Source organism: Miscanthus floridulus, chromosome 9, assembly GCF_019320115.1.
Source record: "Miscanthus floridulus cultivar M001 chromosome 9, ASM1932011v1, whole genome shotgun sequence".
In the NCBI taxonomy this organism is placed as follows: Eukaryota; Viridiplantae; Streptophyta; class Magnoliopsida; order Poales; family Poaceae; genus Miscanthus; species Miscanthus floridulus.
In genome coordinates this window covers 30,213,031-30,239,903 of record NC_089588.1, presented here as the reverse complement: position 1 = coordinate 30,239,903, position 26,873 = coordinate 30,213,031, and the positions used below count along the sequence as shown (strand labels likewise).

Here is a 26,873-nt window from a genome sequence, read left to right as displayed (position 1 = left end):
ACTTCTTGTCCAGTCCTGTAGGGCACAAAAAATCTCTCCACAAATAGGGTCTTGAACGATTCTTGTCAAATTTTGTGGTCCGAGAAGGTGACGAACAGTGGCTTCAACAATCAACAGTTGGTCTGGGTGAATGCTTTGTCCCCAAGTAGCAAACATCATCTGGGTTCCTGGTGCCACCCCTAGCCACCAAAATACAAGGTTGCTCGCATTGAAATGGCTTCTTCCGAAGTAAGACATCTGTTGCAATGAAGAAATTCCTAATATCAACAAAACTGATACCGAATCCAAAACCAATTGGAACCAAATGCAAACAGGGGGGTGGCCAAATCCATCTAACCTTCATGGGGCATTGTCCACAATGGCAATGCAAGGTGCTCGAGGCATGGCAAGTATAGGCGACGGGTCAAAATGAAGATGAAGCAATAGGTGGGGAGAATGAAGATGAAGCAACAACTGGTGGGTAGAACTAATTCGTATTAGGTTTTTTAGTTGGTCGAACCACTGCCAAGGCACCGATAGGACCCGAGGGGAGTTGGGAATAGGTCGGGCGCTTCGAGGTTTGTTGCCAAACGGACGGTCCAAATTGATCGGTAGGGAGAACGGACGACACGGGATAAGTTAAACAGTGTATGTATTAAGCCGACCATTGTCATTCTAATCCAACGCTATAATACGGCGATTGTCAGGAGTTAAACTACTTTCAGATGCTCCTGGAAACAACCGCAACCGTACATGACAATTTTTTCCCTTTTCATTCATAAATATATAGAAAATTATAAAACATTCATCGAGAGATCAAATCCATGCACTAGCATTTGGAAGTAGTATTGGAAAGAACTTGTTTTGCATTGCATATAAAAAAGGTGGCATTGAAGAGATCAAATCCATGCACTAGCGAATAGAATTTTTTTCATTGATTGATTATATATATCTAACATATAGATACAATTTGGACGAGTATATGATTGTACTCATCCCAAAGCATAATAACTAACCTAAACTATTAAAACTATTTATACTAACTATAAACTACTTAATCCTCGCTCGCTTGGGAGAAGGTGAGGCAAAGTCAGAGTCGGAGTCGGAGTTGGAGTCGGAGTCGTCAGAGTCAGCATCGGAGTCATCGTTGTCTTCGGCATCGGCGTCGGCGTCGTCCTCGTCCTCGTCCTCCTCCTTCGGGTCCTCCTTCTCAGAGCTTCACGGAGGACTATAATCAGACATCCCATCGTTGGAGGAGACATTCTCCTCAGAGGAGTGGTGGGAAGGCAATTCGTCATCGCTGGATGACGGGCTGCTTGGATACTTGTTGGGGCTGTCTAACATTTTCTATGTAGATTGGAAGAGAAGGGGATGATGGATGAACAAGAGGGGTCGTTTCAGAGGGCATCGGGCCTGATGTATATATAGAACAGTGGGTACGCAGCTCTTAGGCTTCATGCGTCGAAAGTAATGGTGATTTGACGCCCTTGAAAGTTGAGGCAATTCAACATTCACACTGAATTTACCGTCTGTTGACCAAACGCAACTTTAGTGCTGGCGGGCAAAATGCGTATCCCAGTCAGCCTGGGTTTTCATGCGATGGAGGAAATGCAACCCCAATACCACTAACGCATCTATCGTAAACCAGTTGGTGGTAGAAGTCTGAACTACCGGTTTAGTCCTAGGAGGCCTCGCTATAGTTCCAATCGACGGTGCGAGTATCACACCGTCGCTTCTATCTCTACGGAAGTGAAAGTGGCGATAGTGATAAGTCAATCTGTAGTAGTGTATTTAAGTTGTAGTACGTGGGCCTACTATGTATTGGTTGTTGCCGAGTCTATGCTCAACCGTGCTCCCTCTTAGAGTAGAGATATGAAGTGAGTGTAGAATCTATTCTGCCTATTGGTCGATGGCTCTCTATTATCTTTCCCTTATTAATGGGTCCCCATTATATTAATAAATATGAGTGTTAGGTTTGCTGTAATGAATCTCTTTATAGTCTACTCGTCAAGCCCAAAATAAGGGCTGGGCTAGGTTTATTATTCAACTATGGAGATGAGGATTTAGCCATAACTTGACAACTTCTTTAGAATTCGAACTATTGAACAGAACTCGAGCACCCGAGGAAAGTGAACAGACCTAGTTGCCAAGGTAGCTGGGTTATGAGATATCCCACGCACTTATGTGCCGATTTCACTAGCTTTAAAGAGTTTTTTTGGAACAAATAATGAAATAATCCTTTTGGATTGAGTATTTTAGAAAGATTCAATAATTTTTTTCCAAATATTCAGACATATCTTTTGATATCAAGATCAAGATCAAACAAAAACGTGCCCTCAAAGGGTGTGATGGTTTTTGCTTTTGCATATACAATAGGAAACATTCACATGAGGAACTTTCTAGATAAATGGCAAGAAAAGCATGAGGCATGGTTGCCATGATTTAGGCTAAAGTATGGAATATTCTAGATTTAGATATTTTGTGTGATGGTAATTATCTAGGAAATGAATAAGCACGAGGAAGATTCTAAAAATACATAAAAGTGTAGAAGCTTGGCACAGAAAAACTATGAAGCCTATAAATAAACACCTATAGATTCAAGTGGTCATCCTATACTTAACAAGACATCATGAGTTAGTTATTGTAAGGTATAGAAGTAGTGACAAAATGTTTAGCATGGTAGCCTTCCAGGGTATTGTACAAGAGTCTTATGTCATCACAATGAAGTTATTAAAAAACTTTGTCTATAAAGTCATTGAAGCATCCACATACAACACATGTAAACAACTTGCAAATATCTGATTGAAGTAGACATGCCTAAACCCTCTATCATCAAACTTTAAGTCAGTTGTTCATACACACCAAATATCTTCTTCCATCTGAGCCGCCTTCAAAACCATATCCCTCAAACAAACAAAATCAAATGAGAATACTCTATGGCCTTATCACTTTAATCAAATAACTCATATATCTCATGAGGTACCAATGTGATGAAATCCCCATCAACTTGTAGAGATTCCACTACAGGTCTATCGATCTTGCCTTCTAGATTTTGCAACTCTATCAAACTGTTATTGCCTTAGTTTGTCACTACGTGATAACTTGACTCTTCGCTTGCCTTCCCAACCACCAGAGGTCGCCAAGACACCATTATTATGGAAAAGATGGATAGTTGTTTCCTTGCAAGCATCCCAAGGGAGATTCAAAGGAGACTTGTCACAAATTTGCGTTGATATTATTCTCATAGTCCTCGACTAAGGAACTGCATTGAACTGAAGGTGCTCGGGGGCTTTTTCGAGGCCACATCTCTCTAAATAGCCATTTTCTGTTCCAGCATAGGTAGCTTAGAAGACCCATGAATTGTCCTTCTAATGATAGATCTTTGGTATGATTTTCTTTCCATTGTATTCCCCATCAATCTAAAACAACTTGACATTGTGATTAGGCTTTGTTTGACAATCTCTTTACAAATTGGCTATGAATGTGATTTTCCTGTACAAATGAATTGCATAGATAATTATTAATTTTTTGACCTCTGAAAGAAAATTTAGCTGCTTGTAAAACTTGAAAAATAAAGATCATTGTGTACTACAGTAAGCTTCATCATTCTATTTTAGTGTTTTCATCATCAATTTGAGCCCCTAAAATTTAGAAATTACAATATCAAAAGTTGAGTTTTGAGTTAAAACTTAGAAGAGGAGTCCTAGAATAGAATTTTACATGATAATTTTGGATGAAAAGAACTTCTTTTATCTAAAAATATGATCCTTCTCCATGTGTACATCAAGTTACATCAGTTGGAAATGTTCTACCACAACAAAGTTGCCCAAGATCCCAACTTCCAAGCATGTCAAGCCTCTCCAGAAGGTAGCGAAGGAGAAAGCTCTTGTTTTACCCACTCCGTTCTTGTGTTACGGTGGTAGTGAAGTGTGTCTTGGCTTGCGGATCCACCGTTCCTTCGTGACATCATGTGTAGGCTCCTCCTCCATCGTGCATCGTCCACTCCTCAACAATGTTCATGCTATGCCGCATGCGCCCTTGCACACGTGGCACACTGATGATGTCATGACATGATGGGCGCGCATGTCCCTTCTCCTTCCTCGCGCGCTACACACTCCAGCATGTTCTCGTTGTGTTGCCTCTGCCCCGGCACACGACGCACCGATGGTGATGTCACTTTGCAGCTCACCCCAGACCCAATCCACTGCAACCTACACCATTGCAGCACCACCCACTTCTCCACGATGTTCTTGTTGTGCCACTTGTGCGCCTGACACACTGATGGTGATGTCGCGACATAATGCATAAGTCCCTTCTCCTTCCTCATGCACCGCCCACCCCTCCACGATGTTCTTGTTGTGCCACCTACGCCCTGCGCGTGACGCACAGATGGTGATGTCATTTCCTTGCTTGCCCTAGCTTCAATCCATGCAACCTACCACCATTGTAAATCCAATTTGTACATGCGGTAAGCTTAAGAGAACCGCTAGTTTAAATACATGATATCTACTGGCGGTAGACTTAAGAAAGCCACCAGTAAAGATATATTTACACTGGCGGTTTTCTTAACCAGCACAACTACAAATAATTTGATTTTTTTTCAAATATCTCATATGGAGACATAATCTAAATGAAAGTTATAATACTTGAAAAGATCTACAACATTATAGTCGACTACTTTTTATTTGAAATCATTTAGGGCCCAAAAATTATGTTTTAACATTAATGATTTTTAAACTCATATTTTTTAAATTTCTCAAATGACCTCGGATGAAAAACGATCAATAGGAAAGTTATAGATCTCAACGTGATCTAAAATTTTTTAGTTGAAACTTTTTTCATTTGAATTCATTTAGGTTCTCAAGTCTCCATTTGAAAATCTGATAGAGTGAATATAAGGGGAATGTTTCTGGCGCTAAGTCACATCTGCCTTTGGGGATCTAGTGGTAATGAGAGTAGTGCATGAGGCCTGAGGTTGTGGGTTCAATTCCTAGGAACAACACTTGCGCGTATGTGGTGCAAAATGGAAAAATATTAAAAAAAAAACTACATGTGCCTGTCTTGTTGGAGCATGTATGGATTTTTTTTTGATAATTTTTTAACCTAATTTGTAATTTTTGGAAAGAATATTTGCACTGGCGTTATCCTTAATAAAACCGCTTGTATAAATCTATTTGTTGTGACAACTTTTTCTTAAAAAAACGCTATGCAAATATTTGCATAGGCGGTTGTTAGGTGACGCTGATAAAGATCGCTAACCAACTTTTATTGACCTTTCACACTGGCGGTTGATAAAAACATCAGTAGAAATAAAAAAAAATACCGCCGGTTAAAACTTTTTCAGATGTGGCCTTGACAAAGATATGAGGATGGCTAATAATAAAGCTATGTAAGTTTCAAAAAAAATAAAGCTATGTATATTTACAATCCATTTATTAGCAAGATCTTTTTTTTTAGAAACATTTATTAGCAAGATCCGAACAAAACAGCCATACCAGGCCCATAGGCTTGGCTCGAGCCCACCAGGCCAGACGTCCCCACACGTTACTAGACAAGGTTTGGACAATAGTCTGGGCCCAACACATTAATTTCAATTGCTTTTGTGCTAAAAACAAGTCGGCGAGCCTAGCTAAGAAAACAGACTTGACACGCCTAGTGGGACGGCACTGGGCACAAGATTTTGGCCAAAAAAAATGTGGGCTTTTTCATCATGGCCGTGATATCTATTATCAACTCGTCCGTATAGTAGTTTGTTAAGATAGAGTTTGGTTGGAGCGATAGGACGTCTCAGGTGGGATATTCCACCTTGCACTAGTGTTTGGTTCAGAGGCAGGGTTGAGATCCGGTTCAGAGGCAGGGTGGAGATCCGACCATCCAACCAAGAATATGCTCTCTAAATGCGGTGACTCCCGTCCCTTGTTTTTTGACGGACAGAGTTGTCTCACCTGGAATGAGCCTTCGCGGGCACACTGCAACACGGAGAAGATGAGAGCGGTGACGCAGGCGGGTGAGCTCCGCCACCGGCCATGCCGCGCGCGGCAGGTCGAGATCTGGGCACGACCGAGTGAGTGATGTCCAACGAGCTCTAGCCTCGAGGCGTGGTCGTGAGGGTGAGCTCCGCCCCCGGCTCTGGCACGTGGCCGAGCGAGCAAGCTCCGTCCTCGGCTTCGGGCGCGGCCAGGCGGGTGAGCTCCACCCCGGCTCCGTCATGCGGCGCTGGGTGCGTGAGCTCAGCCCCAGCTCCGACGGAGGCACGACAGTGTAGGCAATGTGTTTTTTTTTAACTGGACTTCGGTGGCGCATGTGGTTGGGAACGGAGGGATAAGGAGAAGAGAAACAAAATGAAAAAAATAAAAAAAAAACTGATCAATGGGTCCCATGTGTCAATGGTATTGGAAGAAAAGGCATGAGAAGATACTGGCACATGGGACCCATCTATCAAGTAGATGATCTTACTTTTGATGTCTCTAGACCAAACACAAAATGGGTCGACCCCGTACCTATTAACCAAACAGAAAATAGAGCCGTCCCATCCTAGAAATCAAAGACAGGACCGTCTCACTCCACGATGTCTCCCAACTAAAAGTTACCTAATAGGATATAGGAGTATTTGATTATTAATATATGACCTTATTTTTGCTTTTATAAAGTTTTTTAGAGCTCATGCATCAGCTGACTACGTTGCAGCCACATGTTTGGTTATCCCAAGGCAGAGGTATTGGCTTCAAGACCTCAAATTGTTCTAGTTGCTGTCCTTTCTTCGGCCACTGCTTCTTGCAATCCCCGAGCGGGGCGACTACGGAGGAAGCTTACAGGCTCAATTCAAGACAAGCTTTGTCAAACATTTTTTTTTACTAAGCGGTAATTCTCTACTGATTCTGTCGAGTGATTCTCTGTAATAAGCCATGAGCTGAGAGCTAAAAAAAAGTAATTTCTTCTAATTCACTTCGCGCACAGAACCACTGTATACATATAGTTTATCCTAGAGAATTAATTTCGGTTAAAGAATCATTTCTCTCGTAGAATCAGCTTTCACCAGGAATCTCAAGCAGAAAGTGCTCTGCCAAGCTAGCGTTGAAGATCAGGTTGACACGGCCGAGCACTAGTAGACGCTAGCACGCTCGAGTAGTTTAATATGGGCACGCTCGAGTAACAAAAATTACCTCTGTGGACTCACGGCGGGCGGGAGGGAGAGCAAAACGGTGCAGAATCGTGAACGACGTCGCCGCCTTCGTCATCGAGCTTGTACTGCGTCAGGGTCGGGGTCAAGCCCCTTGCGGCCTTGCCCGCGCGCGCACTCGCAGAGGTTGGGCCGCAAGCGATCCATTGAACTTGGGCTACGCCATCTGAGTGTGGGCCATTGTAAGTTCCAGAGTATTAGCTATTTTCGAGTATCCGTGACTTTTTTTTCTTTTTTCTTCTTTTTTTAATATCTCTTGTTTTTCTTATAAACATAAATAATAATAAATTTACAAGTACGACGCCATTTTGCACGGCTTCTGCACCGGCTTCAGAAGCTGTTCACCCGCCAGCCCAGCCGGACAACATGGGAGGGAGCGCGTCGGGCTGCCGGTGCGTGAGTATGGCCATCGGGGAGGACGCGAGGGCCGCCAACATCGGTGAGCGTGATGGAGATGGCAAGGTGCCACAGGCTAGGGAACGGCGGGCGGCCACCGGATGAGAGAGGGGCCACGGGGAAGAGAAGGAGATGGAAAAATAGAAGGGAAAGAGACGGGCATAATAGTCATTTTAAAGTTTAGGAATTGTTGTTGTGAAATGGAGTCTAAGCAAAAGAAACGATTTCAATTCTCAAAAAAAAAAAGAAACGATTTCACTAGGGAAGTTGTATTTTAATTCGATGCAGATTTAATAGTATATTGTTGTATTATTGTCAATGTGAAATTATGTTATGGACGTCATTGTATTGTAAAAAAAATTATAGACTTTAAAATTTATAGAAAATATAAAAAATAAATAATATAACATTCTTAGCCTTATTTTCAATAAACATTTGGTAACTTTTTTTCCGTTACATCGCACGGGCATATTTGCTAGTAACTACATAGGCACATCTACAACACTATGATACAATTTTTTTACTACTTCTTGTCTAATTCTTGATTGGATTATAAGAATCATTTTTATGAAAATGGTACATACCAAATATAGTTTTTATATGAAACGACTCACGAGTAGACAAAGAAAAGAACAAAGATATTTTGAGGGTTGTGTTTGGTCTGAGACAACACAAAGGCATGTGCGAAGACTTATCATGCTATATCGGCACGACCCGACATCAGGGCCGGCCCTGAGATTTTGGGGGCCCAGGGCAAGACTAAAAAATGAGGCCCCTTACATCTGTTATCACTCGTGTTAGTTTGGATACTAAGCTAAGAGTAGTTACCTAACATGCATTACCTATTCTCCTTGCACCATACGCTTTCCCAAAAAAAAAGTATGTTGTCACATACCTCACCGATATCTAATTATTATCTACCGTAAGGCCTTGCTATTAGGATTATCTTGTCACATACTGGTTAACAGATTTTTTTTAATTTTCTTCGAAATGAGACACATCAACTAGTACGGTTGCTTCAGAACACACACGTTTCTATTTCTCCTTCACAAAAAGCTTGGCAAAACGTGAGAACCAAACTAGTACAGACGTACAGTTGTTGGGGGTTCATACATACGAGCAACGCATCAGGCTGAGCTAACAATGCTTATTACTCGGTGATTATTTTCAAGAGATAATATGGAGAAGTAACCATCAAGCTAGCCGAATGGCTGCATGATGGAGCGGCCGTTCATTGTCAGATAAGAGCGGGAGTAGATCTTCGTCGAGGGCCTCGAGGCAGCCAACGGGATATCCTCCGAGAAGAAGAAAGGGGGCGAGCTTTAGCAAGGCTGTTGACTCTCTGTAAGAAGGATGCGAACAAGAAGGTTGCGAATTTTGCTGCCGAGAACAACCACCTCTGCAAGGCCGTTGACTCCAAGAACGAGCTGAGGGCCGGGAGTCGGAGTCCGCAGCGGCCACTAGGGACAAGCTTGCCGACGCGATGACGAGGCTAGAGTTGGCGAGAAGAAACTAGATGGGAGCGCGCGCGAGAAGGGGAGAAGACAGGCGTGCTCGGGGGCCTGACCGATCGGGGGCCCGGGGTGACCGCCCCACTTGCCCGCCCCGAGGGCCGGGCCTGCCCGACATACCTCGCATGCCTAGAGACCACAATCCAGAGTGACATGAAGCGCATGAGTGCTGTGTCATGCTGACATGGCCTGGCCCAAGTCCCACCTCTAGTCGTGTCGCATGAGCATCTAGTTATATGGACAAAATTCAGTCTATCTTCTATTGAAGATGATACTCTGCATATTGCTGTATAAACTTTATCGAGTTGATTCGAGGATGAAATAATAAAATTGTGTAAAAATATATTATTTTTATGAAATTAGTCTTTTCCATCTAGCAAGCCCGGCGAATTAGTCTTTTCCATGCAGCAAGTGCAGTGAATTAGTACATGGTGTTATACTCATTTGATATATGCTACGTAGAACAAATTGTTGATGTGGCATTGGAATAAAAAAGAGAAACACAATGTCCTATGTATTGGTTTTCGTTCGATATGGTAATGGGGTGTGAAGTGTGATACTATAAACTAGAGAGTTTATTTGATCCCAACTTTACCTGTATCATACCATGTATCCTACGAGACAGTCTTGGATTTTGGAGTACGACATCATCTATTAGGACTAGCCTGAGCTACAGAAGGCGCAAAGAACCGTGTCCATTCTTATGACCTCAATGAATTTTGCTGTGCTGCCAAGATTAAAACAAAACCAGTTCTGACGACCTCCCTCCACGAACTTCTATCTGCTGTCCGCGAGTGCCAGTACGGGCCTGCTGCTTGCTCCCTAGCTCTGCCCTCGGACCATGCTGGCGGGGTGCAGCTGGGGCCTGTTTGTTTGCCTGGTCACCACTCGCCTACTCAGGCCCGGCTGGTGTGTTCTTTAAATCTCCCCTCAGCCCCTAGGGAAATGAAATCCATTTTCATTTCTCCCGGGCTCAGCTACCGCCGTGCTCGTTCTGCCTCCGTCTTGCTTCCTCACTCACTCCGCCTCCTCTCTCCCTTCTCTCAAGCAGGGACTGGTAGCCGGTGGCGGTGTGGTTGAAGCAGGTTGTCACCTCCATGGTTGGGGCCTCTCTGCTGCTCCGCCTTGCTTGCGGTGTGGGGCCTTCTTCACCTTCTCCCTCTCCTGCACTCATTCAAGCGGGCTTCTTCTTCCCCTTCTTCGAGCTGCTGGTGGCTGGAGCGCTTGGTGCTCTTCGACTCTAGATCTGCTTCCTCATCACCAGCTTTCGCCTCTTCACTACCATCCCCTCTCCCCTTCAACTAAAGCAAGGTGAAACAAACCTAAATGTCTCCAATAGCTGCGTTTGGCCTCTAACGTGTTAGGTATTGAACACCCTTTGTTCCTCTTCTGTATTTTTTAGTACAATTTGTAAACTCTGTTAGGTATTAAACACCCTTTGTTCCTCTTCTGTATTTGTTTGCACTTATGCTTGAATGAATACGGTTTTGGTGGGAACACACCCGCCAGACCAATGAATGAGTCACCAGGCCCATCCAGAGAAACAAACATGATCTCATATTGATAGTTATGGTAGTTCATGGTTGGGACACGTGCTGCAGCCAAACAAACATGAATCTGCACAGCTAGGGCCAACTGGCCAATGAAACAAACAGGCCTCTTTGCACAAATAAAACCTGGCTCTGGCTATCCTAGGGACAACCAAACAGACCCTACGGAGCCACAGAGGTGCACCACTACACCACTACAGAGCCACAGTGGTGCACCAATGTGCTACCAAGCAGATCCAGTTCTCCGGTGTGGACCTGTTTTCCACGGATTGGTCTAGTTTGCTCGACACTTGCTTATTGCTGCAAGATCCCACTTGCGTGAAACCTTGGATCCAACAATAGTTCCACAGAACAAAGCCGCTCAAGGCATACGATCCTCTTGACCTTGAATGTATTCCAAACAATAGGCTACTTCATCTCCTAATCCTAAAACAGTTGGTCAACGAAAAATAGCATAACATTAAAAGGTCTCCTGAGGGCATTCCTAAGATAATTATTTATTAAGAGTAGCATGCTACACATAGCTCAACCTCGACTCAAATGGTTTCTGAGTGCCACTCAAATATGCTTTCTTCTTCATTGTCTTAACAACATGAACTAACAAGCTGAGTTCCTAGGTAGATAACATAATTATTAAAAGGGCTATTGCTTGTGAAATATATATTCAGACACAAGAAAGTGCAATGGACTGTGATGTTTCTCTCCAGCGCTTTTCTTTTAGTTGCCCACGGAGGAGGAGTGCATAGTTTCTTCATGACACCTGGCTTATCAAGGCCCTAAGGACAATAAATACAAAAGTAGGGGAACTAGAATCAATCCAGAAACGAAAATATCTTAGTACAAATGGTACCATACAGCACAAGATATGACGCATTACCTTGAACATCTTAGCTCAGCTTCCCTAGCTTTCACCTGTAAAAGTGGGGGAGACCACGTGTAATTGAAACTGAAGCAACAAGAATGTTGAAAGACTGAAAGGCTTCCCAGGAAATAAATCATCATACATATTTATCATCCTCATCCTCATAGTCCCTCTTCCACTTTGGGCATGTTTGGTTGGCAAATTTTTTGGCGAAATGTTACTGTAGTATTTTCGTTGTTATTTTGTAATTAGTGTCCAATCATAGTCTAATTAGGCTTAAAAGATTTGTCTCGTGGATTTCGTCTAAACTGTGTAATTAGTTTTATTTTTTATTTATATTTAATGCTTCATGCATGCGTCCAAAGATTCGATGTGACGGGGAATCTTTGAAAATTTTGGCAAAATGAAGTGAACTAAACTGGCTCTTTGCAAAGTATCCAAATGGCAAACCCACATTCATGTGACCAGCAGTGTATCCAACAGAACTGCTAGGGTGCTTCATACCAACATCTCCATATCTGGTGCAACCATAGCAGTGACCTTTATTAACAAAAAAAAAAAAGAGTTAACTGCAAAGGAACCAACCAAGCACAAACACACAATAATGTTAAAGGTAATAAAAAGTCATTATGCAATCATTGGTGTGCATTAACCAGTTTGATATTATAAATAATAAAAAGCTCAAGGACAACGAAGGTGGCACACATGGAACAGGGGCAAACAAACAGGTCAACACCGTAAAGATCATATGCTACAGCCAGAGATACATTACAATTACAGGCAGATAAGTTGAAGTTAGCACGACCAAATAACTTAATTTGAACAGTACTTAATTTAAGATAAAGAGTATATAATACCATTGTCATTCAGATTAACTGTGCAGAAATGGTTAACAAGCAGTTCTTTAAGCTTTCCTTGTGGCATACATTTCACTTCCACAAAGAAAAGATTGTCCATGCTACATTCATTTGGACCAGCCCTTTTAATCTTTGTAGTGAAATTTAGATGATACACTAGTAGAGAACCGAGCTTTACTCCCGGTGGGGAACCCCCTCTAGTCCCGGTTCCCCACCCGGGAGCAAGCATCCGGGACTAAAGGGGGGTCCTTTAGTCCCGGGTCAGGAACCGGGACTAAAGGAGGACCTTTAGTCCCGGTGGGTAACACCAACCGGGACTAAAGGTGCCTCCTGACATGCCACGATGGCCGGCACCTTTAGTCCCGGTTGGTAATACGAACCGGGACTAAAGGTTTTTTTCTTTTTTCTTTTCTTTTCATTTTTTTGTTTTCTTTTCAAAATAGGTTTTCGAAATCGTATTGTACGCTGCTAATTATACATTTATACGCGCATATAGTATGTTTCGGTTCAAGCACAATGAACGTATTAAATCACACAATTCAAGCATAGAAATATATATATATATATATATATATATATATATATATATATGAATGCATGCATCATATATATATTTACATGCATGCATGCATATGTGTATTTTACATTATATTATTTCATGTGCATATATTACAAAAGATTGCATTACAGTTGTTGTGACATAACAAGTTTCCTCTCATCCTCTAGCTTGGCTTCAATGGCAGTGTTGGGTCGAAGTAGAACTCGCCCTTGGAATCGATGACTTGCTCATTAAAAAATCCAGCTATAGACTCTTGAATTGCTTTGATTTGGTCTTGCCGTCTGACCTTTTCCTCCAACCATCGAGTCTACAGGTTTGAATTAAAGGAAAATAAATTAATATATGTACATATATATATATATAAAGACATAGTAACACAATCAATAATAATAATTAAATGAATATATAGTGTATTTTTAACGTACTTTGAGTCTCTCTGTAGGAGTTCTTTGGGAGAGCACCTTGATAAACTTGCAAACATAGTAACCACAGTAGTTGTTCCCCTGTTCCTGCCTTAGACACCACTTTAAGAGAAAAAAATTTGTCATCCAATCTGGTGATCCGGTGAAAGCTATATGTTTAATTAATAAAGATGATGCGATTCAGGGGACTTATTTTCAAAGGGATTACATTCAGTGGCGCTTTGCATTTTTCCATGTGTTGCTTCTCAATAAAGGTTTTCCAAACACTGCCTAATAAAAAATTTGCCACATCATCAGATATAGTTAATCATCATGTTTGTGTGTATATATAGTTGCTAGAGATCCCGAAATTACCTCTGGATAATATCTATCATATCTTGGTAGTCTTGTTGTGGTTTTCTCATCGAGTCATAGATTATCAAGTGACTTTTCACCAGATCGATGTCCATCAATATCCATTGATTGCTGCATGTGTTTATAGGATATAACGCATAACACTCATTAATTAACTAGAATCAACATATGAGCCATTAAGGATATGATCGACATGATTAACACTCACTTGAAGTTATAGGGAAAGAGTATATCCTTCTTGTGGCGTTGGTTCACTAAGAAGTTCATGAGGTTACTCTCTGACTCAGACTTCCAATTAGTCTTTGGAGTAATTAGGTCTTCGAATACTATATGGGGATCAACAAAACCAATTTCATTGCAGCCTTCCTTTCTGAGTTCTGTCATTGTAAATCTGCATATATATAGTACTTGTTAGGATAATTTATATGCATATACACACATATGATGAGTTTAATAATAGATCGAAAGAATTATTACTCACAGGCAATAGCAGCTAATGATAACTTTGTCCAGAGAGGTCAGGTGGCATAGTTGATGAAATTCTGCAAAGTCAACATACATAACATCATCGCCACGGAACCAATGTTCATCTCTAATTCTGACACCAACGCAGAAGTCTCCACTGGTAGACGCCTGCATGTACCACTTGTTTAGCAGGTACATTTGCGTCCCCAGATCAGATAAGGCTTGAGGGTTGTATAGACTCTGGCCTAGTACAAATTTTTTCTTCCAAATATCAACCTCCGCCGCACTCTCAATGTTTTCATCACCAAACATCTGGTAAAGGTCGAGACCAGTCTCATCAAGAAATTCACCAAGGTGATCCAAATCGACATCCGGAGGTATGTTTGCCTGATGCATTAATCCTAAATTCGAACCACATTCATTACCAACAACTAGCGGGGGGATTGATTGGTGCGCTTATTGTCCGAGTTGGGCAATGCCTTTTCCTGCCCGCTTCTTTTTCTGTGCCGCCTCAATTGACTTGGTGAGAGTGCGGTCATAGTCTGATAACGTTGATTTGGACGGCTTACGAGATTCCCGCTGTTGTTGCTGGTAAGAAGTCACCTTTTTTCTTAGAATATCTGGAGCTACGAAGAAGTACGGTTTCTCCGGGTTTCTCCTTGCTTCTTGATTCATTTTAAGTTTGTCATAGAATCTAGACATGTCTTTTTTATATGCATCAGTTCCTTCTTCCTTCTCTTCAGATATTATTTTGGGAATAGCCCTTGGTTTCACGGTGGCTTTCTTTGCAGGCGGGGACTGGTTCTTCGTTTGAGGGGTTGGCCTCTTGCTAGGCTTCTTGGTAGGCGGGGGCGGGGGAGGCGTTGGAGACCTCCTTGGAGGTGTTGGCAGCGGCGTTGGAGACCTCCTTGGAGGTGGCGGCTGCGGCGTTGGAGACCTCCTTGGAGATGGTGTAGATGCAGCCTCGTCTTCCAACATAATGTCATCGTACTGAGCACTATGATGATCTGGCGATTGAACAATTGGATTTAGGTTGGGGGAGGATCTGCTACAAAAAAAAAGGAATGACATATTATTATGAGCAGATTGTTAATTATTTAAGCCGATACAAATTAATGATGTAGTGTTTTCATCCGCACGTACCTATGGTGAGGTAGTTCAGGAGGAGGTGGAGCCGACATCCCTGGAATGATGATGTAGCGCTTGCGCCATAGAATAAATGTCTTCTCCGCTTCTCCTAGAGTCTTCTCGCCATCACCTCCAGGAATGTCAAGAGGCAAATCACTAAAACCTTTTTCAGCTTTATCTACCAAGATGGTAGCATATCCTTCTTGGATTATATTCCCATGAATCCTTGGTGTCTTGGTTCGGTCGATAGGATTAACAAGACCGATAGCCACCTTGATTGTAGAATTCTCCTTCGGAATGTGTAGCTCACACGTTGTACAAGGTTCAGTGACGTCATCCACAGGGAAGCGTAGTCCTGTGTCCCCTTGATTTGGTATCTCCGTGGAAGCGCAGCTGTTTTTCAACTGAACAGATTGGCTAATGTTGATTTCTGGCTCTGATGCCTGCTTACTTGCACTCACTGCTATTTGCACTTGCCTTCTGATTTCCTCCTGCATTCTCGCTTCAAGGTTTTTTTCCCGCTCCTGTGCTTCACGCACCGCTTCCTCCAATCTCTGGAGCCGCTCTGCCTCTTCTTCCTTCTTTCTCTGGCGACTTCTGTAAGAAGGTCTGTCCTGAGGGAATCCATGCTCCCACGAGACACTTCCTTTGCCTCTAGTTCGGCCACCATGTTCAACAGTCCCGATGGCGTATGTCAGCTCATCCTTCTCTCTGTTGGGCCTGAACGCACCACTAGCAGTAGCTCTCTGAGCATAAAACAATCTTTCTGCTGCTTCTTGCAGTCTTGCGCCATAAACGCACTTCCCTGTCTCCTGGTCTAGTGTTCCCCCATGACCGAAAAACCAATTCTTTGCACGTTCTCCCCACTCGAGTGATTCTGGTCTGATACCCTTGGCAAGAAGGTCTGCTTCCATTTTGTTCCACTTCTTAATGGCAGTTGGGTAGCCACCTGATCCCAAGGTATGGTGGTATGTCTTCTGTTGGGCATTACGTTGGTTCTTTATCACCCGACTCACACCCTCTTCCGAAGTCTTGTACTGTACAAACTCATCCCAATAGGGCCTCTACTTTGAGATCGGGCCTGGGACAGTAAAATCTGGTGCTATGTTCTTCTTGACATACGTCGTGTATAGGTGTTTCTTCCAAGTCTGAAACTGGGTGGCCATCTTCTTCATTGCCCAATCCCTAACTCGCTCCTTCAATTCATCACCATCTATTATATCATCATAACCATCTGTTTGGAGCGTGAAATGTACCAAGACATCATTCCAAATTAACGCCTTGTCACGATCGGAGACAAAACTGATATGAGGAGCATTGGTCTTCTTCTTCCATTCACGGGTACTAATCGGGAGCCGGTCCCGTACAAGGTAACCACAGTGGTGCACAAATTTCATTTTATTCGGCCCCCCCGGTTCTCCTGTATCCACATTGAACTCCGAGATGATGAAGCGGCCCTCCAATGGCTTTTTGGGACCTCGAACATTTTTACTCTTCGTTGTAGTTGTTGATGTCGATCCAGAGGGCTACAAAACATAAACATTATTTTTAATGTCATGAGCACACATAAAGACATATGATAATATATATAGCTAATAATAAAAAATATATACTTGGCCAATCTGTTGTTGCTCATTTTGTTCAAGAGCTAAGTACTGACTCCGGTCATCTACATCCTCTTGCACGTTATTTTTAGCACCATCATCGCCGTCAACTTGAGTGCCAGTGTTGATCAAATTCATCATCAACTCCTCCTCATCCATGTTTCTCGGGTCGGCCATCTAGCTTCAAAAAACAAAACCAATATATAGTACATCAACAGCGCGGTTCGCCCTGGTGTGATTGTTTAGCATTAACGATAACGATAATACGAATGTTGATCAACTAGGCCACGAGAAAGGGCGGTGTGACAAGAGTGGTGGTGCTCCACTCCGCCGTATATATGTCTGTACACATGGGTGAACGAGGGCGGTGGTGCTCCGCCGTATACATAGAAACGCATGGACGAACGAGGGCGGCGGTGCTCCATGACGTATATATACATGCATATGAATACAAATGACGTATATATACGTGTCGGCGCGGTGGCCGGTGTGCTGACGACGACGACGACGTGAGGCGAGCCGGGGCGGTGTCGGTGCGTGATGTTGTGATCCTATGTACCATGTGAACCATGTAGTCATTCATCATATGAGAAACGTATAAGTCATTATGAAATGTAAGTATATGTGTCATTCATCATATTACTTTAGCAACATTAATATATTATATCTGTATATTCAAAGTTCACAAATAAAGAAACGTTGAAGTTTTCCTTCATTTGTCTGTAGCCATGCATGCAAGTCCAACCAAAACTGCTTACATCATCACATGTGATATTTTTTATAAACTAAAAAACGCTTAATTTTTATAAACCAAATAATATATAGCGTGTTTATTATACAAGCCATGGATTTACATCGATCTAATTAATTTCTAAAGTAATTTCATATTGGTGGTCCTTAATTAAACTTGTCATGATTTTGTGATTCAAATATTCATTTTCAGTTCCTCGCTCGCTGCATATATAGAGTTCCAAATATATAGAGTTCCTCGCTCGCTGCATATATATACAGTTCCAAATATTCATTTTCAGTTCCTGGATTTTGTGATTCAAAATTTGGAATTTTCAATCGACCTCGAGCGTTGACATGACTTCCACCAAAGTTTTACGTAGTTTTCGACGTGATCTATGATTCGGCAGTGGAGGGCTCGGGCGAATGTACAAAGACATCGACGAACATATCACCTCAAGGTCGGTAGTGGAGGGCCTCGGGCATGGTGGAGGGGCCTCGGGCGCGGTGGAGGGGCCTCGGGCGCGGAGGAGGGCGTGGTGGAGGGCCACGGGTCGCGGAGGAGGGCGCGGTGGAGGGCCACGGGTCGCGCGGAGGAGGGCGCGGTGGAGGGGCCTCGGGCGCGGAGGAGGGCGCGGTGGAGGGCCACGGGTCGCGTGGAGGAGGGGCACGGGCACGCGCAGTGGAGCCCGCACGAGGAAGAAGAGGGCGGCGCCGGTGTCACGGAAGGCGCGGTGGGGCCACGGGCGCGGTGGAGGGGCCTCGGGCGCGGAGGAGGGCGCGGTGGAGGGCCACGGGTCGCGCGGAGGAGGGGCACGGGCGCGTGCAGTGGAGGCCGCACGAGGAAGAAGAGGGCGGCGCCGGTGTCACGGAAGGCGAACGGACGCGGTGGAGGCGGCGCGAGGAAGAAGAGGGCGGCGGTGTTCGACGAGGAAGAAGACGAGCGGATCGATCTGCGCCAGGCGCTGGAGGTTATATATCAGAGAGAATTACTCCCGGTGCCAGCCACCAACCGGGAGTAAAAACCCTTTACTCCCGGTGCGTATTACCAACCGGGAGTAAAGGTCTCTTTACTCCCGGTGCGTGTTACCAACCGGGAGTAAAGGTATACCTTTACTCCCGGTTGGTAACACGCACCGGGAGTAAAGGGTTTTTTTGGCGGGCCACGAAACTGTAGCCCACCTTTACTCCCGGGTGGGATTCCCACCCGGGAGTAAAGGTGGGCTGCAGTTTCGTTTCCCGCCTGTTTTAAGCAATAGTCTTGTTAAATACAATAGAAATGCAATAGTTTTTGTTAAATACATAGTAAATTAAATAAAAGGCATAAAATTATTTTGTTAAAAATATGAATTTTCTTTTTGTTTATTGCACATAGGAAAAATCTATAACCTAACTTTTTTTATTTTTTGTTAGAATTATAAAACATAATGTAACTAATATTTATTATGTCGTTAATGCAAAAATGTAGTGTTTAATTAAAATTATTAAAACTATTGATTTTGGACAGAAAATTTGTTTTCACGTCATTTTAACGTTAATATTTTAATTTTTCATCACTCGGTATCCTAATTTACCTTTTTGAGAGAGAAATCCCACCAAATCAAACATTGATTTAATTTGAAACATGACATAATAAACATCTGAATTCACAATTATTACATAATATCTCAAACACACACTATATTAAATCACTATATCATCAAGTGGGCACAACAGTGAACTTCTTCTTTACGTATGTCCCTTGGTTATGATCGCTTCGTAACCATAGAGTGTCCTCATTATTTACCAAGATGCTAGGGTCTTTGTTCACTTTGAAGGGCGGAATTCGGTCATCCTTTTCATATTCTTCTGACATGTCCGACTTGTCCTCAATTCCCACGATGACTCTTTTCCCTGAAAGAACTATGTGGCGCTTTGGCTCTTTGGTTGAGTCATTATCGTTTTTCCCTCTTTTTGGTTTGGTAGACATATCATTGACATAGAACACCTGATTCACATCCTTGGCAAGGACAAATGGTTCGTCTTTGTACCCAATATTACTAAGGTCTACAGTTGTCATTCCATACTCATTGTCTACTGTTACCCCGCCTCCGGTCACCTTGACCCATTGGCACTTGAACAATGGGACCTTCAAAGTAGGTGCATATTCTAGTTCCCATATTTCATCTATGCGTCCATAATATGTCTGCTTATTCCCATTCGGGTCTGTGGCATCTATGCGGACACCACTGTTTTGGTTGGTACTCCTTTTATCTTGGGCTACTGTGTAGAATATGTTCCAATTTATCTCGTACCCTTTGTATGTGACGATATGCCATGATGGTTGCATAGCCAATAAATACAGTTGCTCATGGATGCTCTCATCACCTTGACATTTTTTTCGCAACCAACCGCCGAAAGTTTCCATGTGCTTATGCGTAATCCAAGCTTCAGTCTTCCCTAGAAACTCGGATCGTAAGAGATCCTTGTGTGTCTCAATATACGGATCTACCAAAGAGGAGTTCTGTAGAACTGTGTAGTGCGCTTTATTGAAATAATCATCATCCGTACCAATATATGTTTTCCTCCCTAGTGTCCCCTTTTCGCTTAGTCTCCCCTCATGTCTCGATTCAGGAACACCAATCGAGTCAAGGTCGGGAATAAAGTCAACACAGAACTCAATGACCTCTTCTGTTCCATAGCCCTTGGCGATGCTTCCTTCTGGGCGAGCACGGTTGTGAACATATTTCTTTAGGACTCCCATGAATCTCTCTAAAGGGAACATGTTGTGTAGGAACACAGGACCGAGAGTGAAAATCTCCTTGACTAGGTGAACTAGGAGGTGTGTCATAATATCAAAGAAGGAAGGAGGGAACACCAACTCAAAGCTGACGAGACATTAAACCACATCATTCTGTAGTTTAGCTAGATCAGTTGGATCAATTGCCTTTTGAGAAATTGCATTGAGGAATGCACATAGCTTCACGGTGGCTAGACGTATATTTGGAGGTAGAATTCCTCTTAATGCAACTGGAAGTAATTGCGTCATGAGAACGTGATAGTCATGGGACTTTAAGTTACAGAATTTCTTCTCTGGCACATTTATAATACCCTTTATATTCGAGGAGAATCCAGATGGTACCTTGATGTTGTTTAAGCATTCAAACATGATTTCCTTCTCCTCTTTGCTTAGAGTGTAGCTAGCAGGACGTAAGTAATGGCGTCCATCATCTGTCTTCTCTGGATGCAGGTTGTCTCTTTCTCTCAAACAACGCAGGTCCTGTCATGCTTCAAATGTGTCCTTAGGCTTTCCATACACACCCATAAAGCCTAGCAGGTTCACACAAAGATTCTTCGTCAGGTGCATCACGTCGATCGAGCTACGGACCTCCAGGACTTGCCAATAGGGTAGGTCCCAAAATATAGACTTCTTCTTCCACATGGGTGCGTGACCGTTAGCGTCTTTTGGAATAGGTTGGCTTCCATGTCCTTTTCCAAAGACGACTTTGACATCATTGACCATATCAAGTACATCCTCACCGGTTCGGTTGCGAGGCTTGGTCAGGTGGTCTGCCTTCCCTTTAAAATGCTTGCCTTTCTTTCTTACGGGGTGATTTGCAGGAAGAAATCGACGATGGCCAAGGTACACGACCTTTCGACATTTTTTCAAGAATACACCTCTAATATCACCGAAGCAGTGTGTGCATGCATTATATCCCTTGTTTGACTGTCCTGAAAGATTACTTAGAGCAGGCCAATCATTGATTGTTACGAACAACAATGCTCGCAGATCAAAGTGTTCCTGTTTGTACTCATCCCACACACGTACACCTTCTTTATTCCACAAAATGAGAAGTTCGTCAATAAGTGGTCTCAGGTACACATCGATGTCATTGCCTGGTTGCTTTGGGCCTTGGATGAGCACAGGCATCATAATGAACTTCCACTTCATGCATAACCAAGGAGGAATGTTGTAGATACTTAGAGTAACAGGCCAAGTGCTATGACTACTGTTCTGCTCTCCAAAAGGATTGATACCATCTGTACTTAAAGCAAACCTTAAGTTTCTTGCGTCATTTACAAACTCCGGGAATTCTCTGTCGATTGCTCTCCACTGGGACCCATCAGTAGGGTGTCTCAATATATTGTCTACCTTACGGTCTTCTTTGTGCCATCGCAACAATTTTGCATGTTCTTTGTTTCTGAACAGACGTTTCAAGCGTGGTATTATAGGAGCATACCACATAACCTTGGCAGGGATTTTCTTCCGCGGACGTTCGCCCTCAACATCACCAGGGTCATCTCGCCTGATCTTTGCCACGGTACAGGATGCAGTCATTAGGACATGCATGTATCTTCTCTATTTCTAGCCCCATAGGACAGACAACTTGTTTTGCTTCGTAGGTAGTGGCGGGCAATTCATTATCCTTCGGAAGCATCTTCTTTTGAATTTTTAGTAACTCTCCAAATCTCTTGTCAGATACACCATTCTTTGCCTTCTATTGCAGTAATTCTAGTGTGGTTCCCAACTTTTTCTGCCCTGCATCACAAGTTGGGTACAACAATTTCTTGTGATTTTCTAGCATCCGCTCGAACTTGATCTTCTCCTTTTCACTTTCACATTCTCTTTGTGCGTCACGAATGACCTGAGAAAGATCATCAGCCGGCTCATCTTCTGCGGCTACCTCTTCTTCAGCTTCTCCCATTGCAGTATCATTGAAGCACGCACCATCGGGAATAATATCATTGTCGTCCCATTGTTCTTCTTCACCTTCTTCCATTACAACACCGGTTTCTCCGTGCTTTGTCCAACAAATATAGTTTGGCATGAAACCCGACTTGAACAAGTGTGAGTGAAGAGTCCTTGAGCAAGGATATTCCACCGTATTCTTACATATGGCACATGGGCAGCACATGAAACCATCGCGTTTGTTTGCCTCGGCCGCACGTAACAAAGAATGCACGCCGTCAATGAACTCTTGGGAGCGGCGATCAACATTATACATCCAATGACGGCTCATCTGCATTACATGACATAAATACCATATTAAAACCTAGATCATAATTAATTATTTATACAACATGCGTGCCACCACAAAAGATACAAATTTATGAAAGCATCGCTACAATGTAGACAATCCCAACTACCACTAAAAGAACTAAAGCTAAAATACATTTCAGTAGCAGTAGGATTTCACGACCAATCTCAACTAAAACAGACAGATCCCCCGATTGTGCAACATCTTTGGGCTTCTTCGGCTGGATCACTGCCTCATTAGCCGTCGTATCTGCCTGTTGTGCAAGATATTTTTGCACGAGTCCAACATACTCTTCCTCCCAGTAGAAGCCTGAACATCGTCCACTACCATCCCACTGAAATTAAAACAAAAAATTAGAACTTTAATCACAACCATCATGAAAATAGGTATAAACTAACCATAATCATTAAATACGATAAAATAACTCACATTGCGATCCTTGTTGGGACCCTCCTTCTTCACTCGGTACTCCATCACAATCTTCGTCTCATCACGACACTTGCCGCATGAAATGAGAGGGAGGCCCGGCCTAAGTCGCTTTGGAAACCCATGAGAGGCCGAGGACCCGGAAGCAGTTGCCATCTACTCTCTATACTCATTTTTTAATACACTATAAATTTCTCCTTTTATAAACAAATAAAATTAAGAAACTATAAAATTATCTAGATCTCTAAACAATGATATTTTTAATGGTCATTGTGTTCTCGTCTTTTACTGTGGCAGGTAAGTAATTCACATGATATTTCTGCAAATTAACAGAAGAATGGGAGTGTACACACATAACAGACTACTGCGATGATATCGGGACGTGTGAATAAATAACCATCCATACTAGTTGACCTTGCTTACGTGATCATCTCGGCGAGCATTTCTCCACTGGACGGCACCGTACTTGGCCACGGAAGAGCTCCAATTCTACGAGGAAGGGAACACGGTCTTCCACGACCGTTGCCGCTCTCCCTCGTAGAATCAAAGCTCCTCCTTGACGTCCGTTACCGCTTGGCAGAGAACGTGCTCGCCGAGATGAACACGGTCCGCAAGTTCAACTAGTATGGATTTTCTATAATTTTCTAACTATTTTCTAAGTTTATATTTATATATATACTACGTTTGGGTATGGTGATTGACAGACTACTGCGACGATATCAGGACATGTGAATAAATAACCATCCGTACTAGTTGACCTTGCTTACGTGATCATCTCGGTGAGCATGTCTCCACAGGACGGCACCGTACTTGACCACAGAAGAGCTCCAATTCTACGAGGAAGGGAACACGGTCTTCCACGACCGTTGCCGCTCTCCCTCGTAGAATCAAAGCTCCTCCTTGACGTCCGTTACCGCTCGGCAGAGAACGTGCTCGCCGAGATGAACACGGTCCGCAAGTTCAACTAGCTACTTTAACCTTATTTCATGTAAATATGCAAGCTTGAAGTGATTTTGAGCTCAAATTGCTTACAAATGAAAAAAAACCAAAATAAAGAACCATATATATATATATATAGAGTGAACAAAATGAGATAAGACAATGGTGAAAAATGAGAGTATGAGATTGGTAACCTTTACAACTGAAGAATCGACGGAGGAATCGAAGAAATCGATGGAGGAATCGAATAATGGATGGAGGAACAATGGAGGGAGGGAGGAAGCAAGAACACTACTGCAGTGAGCTTCAAAATGTGCTGAGCTCGGGCTCGGGGAGGAAGGAGGAGCCGGCCGGGATATAAAGGGGGGACCTTTAGTCCCGGCTGGTGGCTCCAACCGGGACTAAAGGTAACTTTCCAACCCCGGGCGCAGCCACGGCCCGGGAGTAGACCTTTACTTCTGGTTGGAGCCCCCAACCGGGAGTAAAAGTATACCTTTAGTCCCGGTTGGTGGCTCCAACCGGGACTAAAGGTCCCTGCCATCTCTGTCTGGCGCAGTAGCCGTTGGGGCAGGGACCTTTAGTCCCGGTTGGAGACACCAACCGGGACTAAAGGTATTTCTAATCCCGGGCGCAAAAAATTCCGGGACTAGAGCCCATTTTGGCCGAGGATCAAAGGCCTGTTCTCTACTATATAGTAACATTTCAGGTTCTCAAAACTTGACTTGTAGTGTAAAACGTCTTTGATTTCGTGTGCAAGATCCTGAAATAAGAAGCATGGGTCAGATCAGCAATTGTTACATTAACAAGGCAATAAGACAGCGCAACAATGGTAACAGGACACACAATGAGGGTAGAAGGGAGAGCAAACCTCCAAAAGATTATGATCCTCATTATACTTGTCCACTAAAGCTTGAACAATTTGACACATTTAGGATTTCTCAGTTATAGATGATCTTGTACGCCTCTTGATGGTGCCATCAGGCCAGTAAAGACGTCTTAGCCTTATCTTGCTCCACACACCTAATTTAGATGAGAACATTCTATCTCATCATCAGTAGATTGCACTTTCTGAAAAGTGGGGAACACAAAGCAATACCAAAAAATAAGCAATTCTAGGCTTCTAGCTTTGTCCTAAGTCAAACCCTTAATTTTGACCTAGTCTATAGAGACATCAACCATTTATGAAACCAAATAGGTATACCATGAAAATATATTTCATGATTAGTCCAATAGTGCTTACTTGGTATCATAAATATCGGTACTTTTCTGTATAAAATGGTCCAAATTAAAATGGTTTGACTTAGGACAAATCTAGAATTGCATTCTTTTGGGGACAAAGGGAGTACTAGGTTCACTAGTTTGCAGAGAAAGTTGTTGAGTAGGATCTACCTCACATAGCACATGGTAGTAAATAACAATAGCAACAGCAAAATGTTACAAGATTGTTCATATGCGGACATGCCTACAAATTCTCAAGTGCATTATACCTTCTTTTAAGGAAAAATGTATCCCACTACAATTTTCAGATGGCCCAACTAATTGTGCTCTCATCACACTATTTTGATCAGTTAACAGAACATATTGTTTGCCTATAACCACGCTTTGTTTAGTACGTGAGAAAACATTGTTGTACGGTATGGTACCACCGTTCTTTAGCTGGCTGAAGGTGAACTAATTGTACAGGTTACAATTAAGATAATAAAATTAAAATTTACATTGCGCGCAAAAAAAAAAAAATCTACATTTGAACAAAGTGGTATGTCTTCTGTGACAACCGCCGCTGAAGAATGTGGCTACAAAGCTTTTTTTGAATATATATAATCAACTGCAAGCATACATATGCAAAATAGGAAAAAAAATCCAAATCTATAATGCAGGTGAGACAACTTACATTTTTGGATCCCTGCGGTCCTCGAGATAGCGATCAATAGCCTCGTCGGTTTGTAGTAAGCTTTGAAATGTCCCACCTACATCAGGATATGTATGGAAACATACCTGAAGATCGAGCCTGATATAAAACCGGCGTCCCCAATCACGCCGCAGTCTCTCCCATATGCGCGACGACACAGGAGACGACGAAAGGCAGCGTCCTCCAGATAGTTGTGACACTGACACCTGAGCTAATGCCTCTGCCTGCGAGACACACAAGGACGACGACGCCTCTAGCAGCGTCTGTGAAGATGCAGGCTTAGCCTCATGCTCCTTGTCCTCCCGGCACCTGAACATATTATCAATTTATCATCGTGTTCATGGCAAGTTAATAGCACAAAAGAAAAGGCTGCCCTAATTGAGGCCAGAAGTCCGACTGAAACATAGGAATCTATCTAGACGAGGAAGGAACACTCCCTCCTGAATGATCCATCCAATCCAAGCAACCGATAGACAAGAGGAACTATTCGATTTCGATACATCTATCTTACCAAAAAAAATAGAAGACTCATGATGAGGGGAAACGAACATACGACGAGCGGGAGCTTTCTTCACCAGACTCGTGATCGCGGCGGCGCGGGCGCCCTGAGCCATGTGGAGGCATGGCCGTGGTCAGGTGCGAGATGGGGGCTCTAGGGTTTGGCGAGGGGACGGGGACGCCTGCAGCCCGGGACGGATCCTCGGGAGAGGCGACCACCTCGGCGAGGCCGGCCGGACGGGAGCTTCGGCGAGAGAGAGGTTCTACTTGTGCTCGGCCTGGGATGCGGACGGAAAAGAAAGCATAAATGCTATACAACACTCATGTGTTTTAGCAAAAAAAAACACATGGATTTTTATGTATCTCTCTCTTTCTCACGGGTGACCACCGGCGCCGGCGATGGCGCCCGGCACGCCTCCCCACGCCCGCGCCAGCCATGGCAGTGGCGGTGGCAGCGGCGGCGCCTCCCCGCGCCCACGCCAGCCAT

At 43.3% G+C, this 26,873-nt stretch overlaps 1 pseudogene; it reads right to left on the bottom strand.

Annotated features, from left to right (window-relative positions):
- Positions 1 to 1,029: 1,029 nt before the first annotated feature.
- LOC136479577 (uncharacterized) lies at positions 1,030 to 26,873 on the bottom strand (annotated as a pseudogene).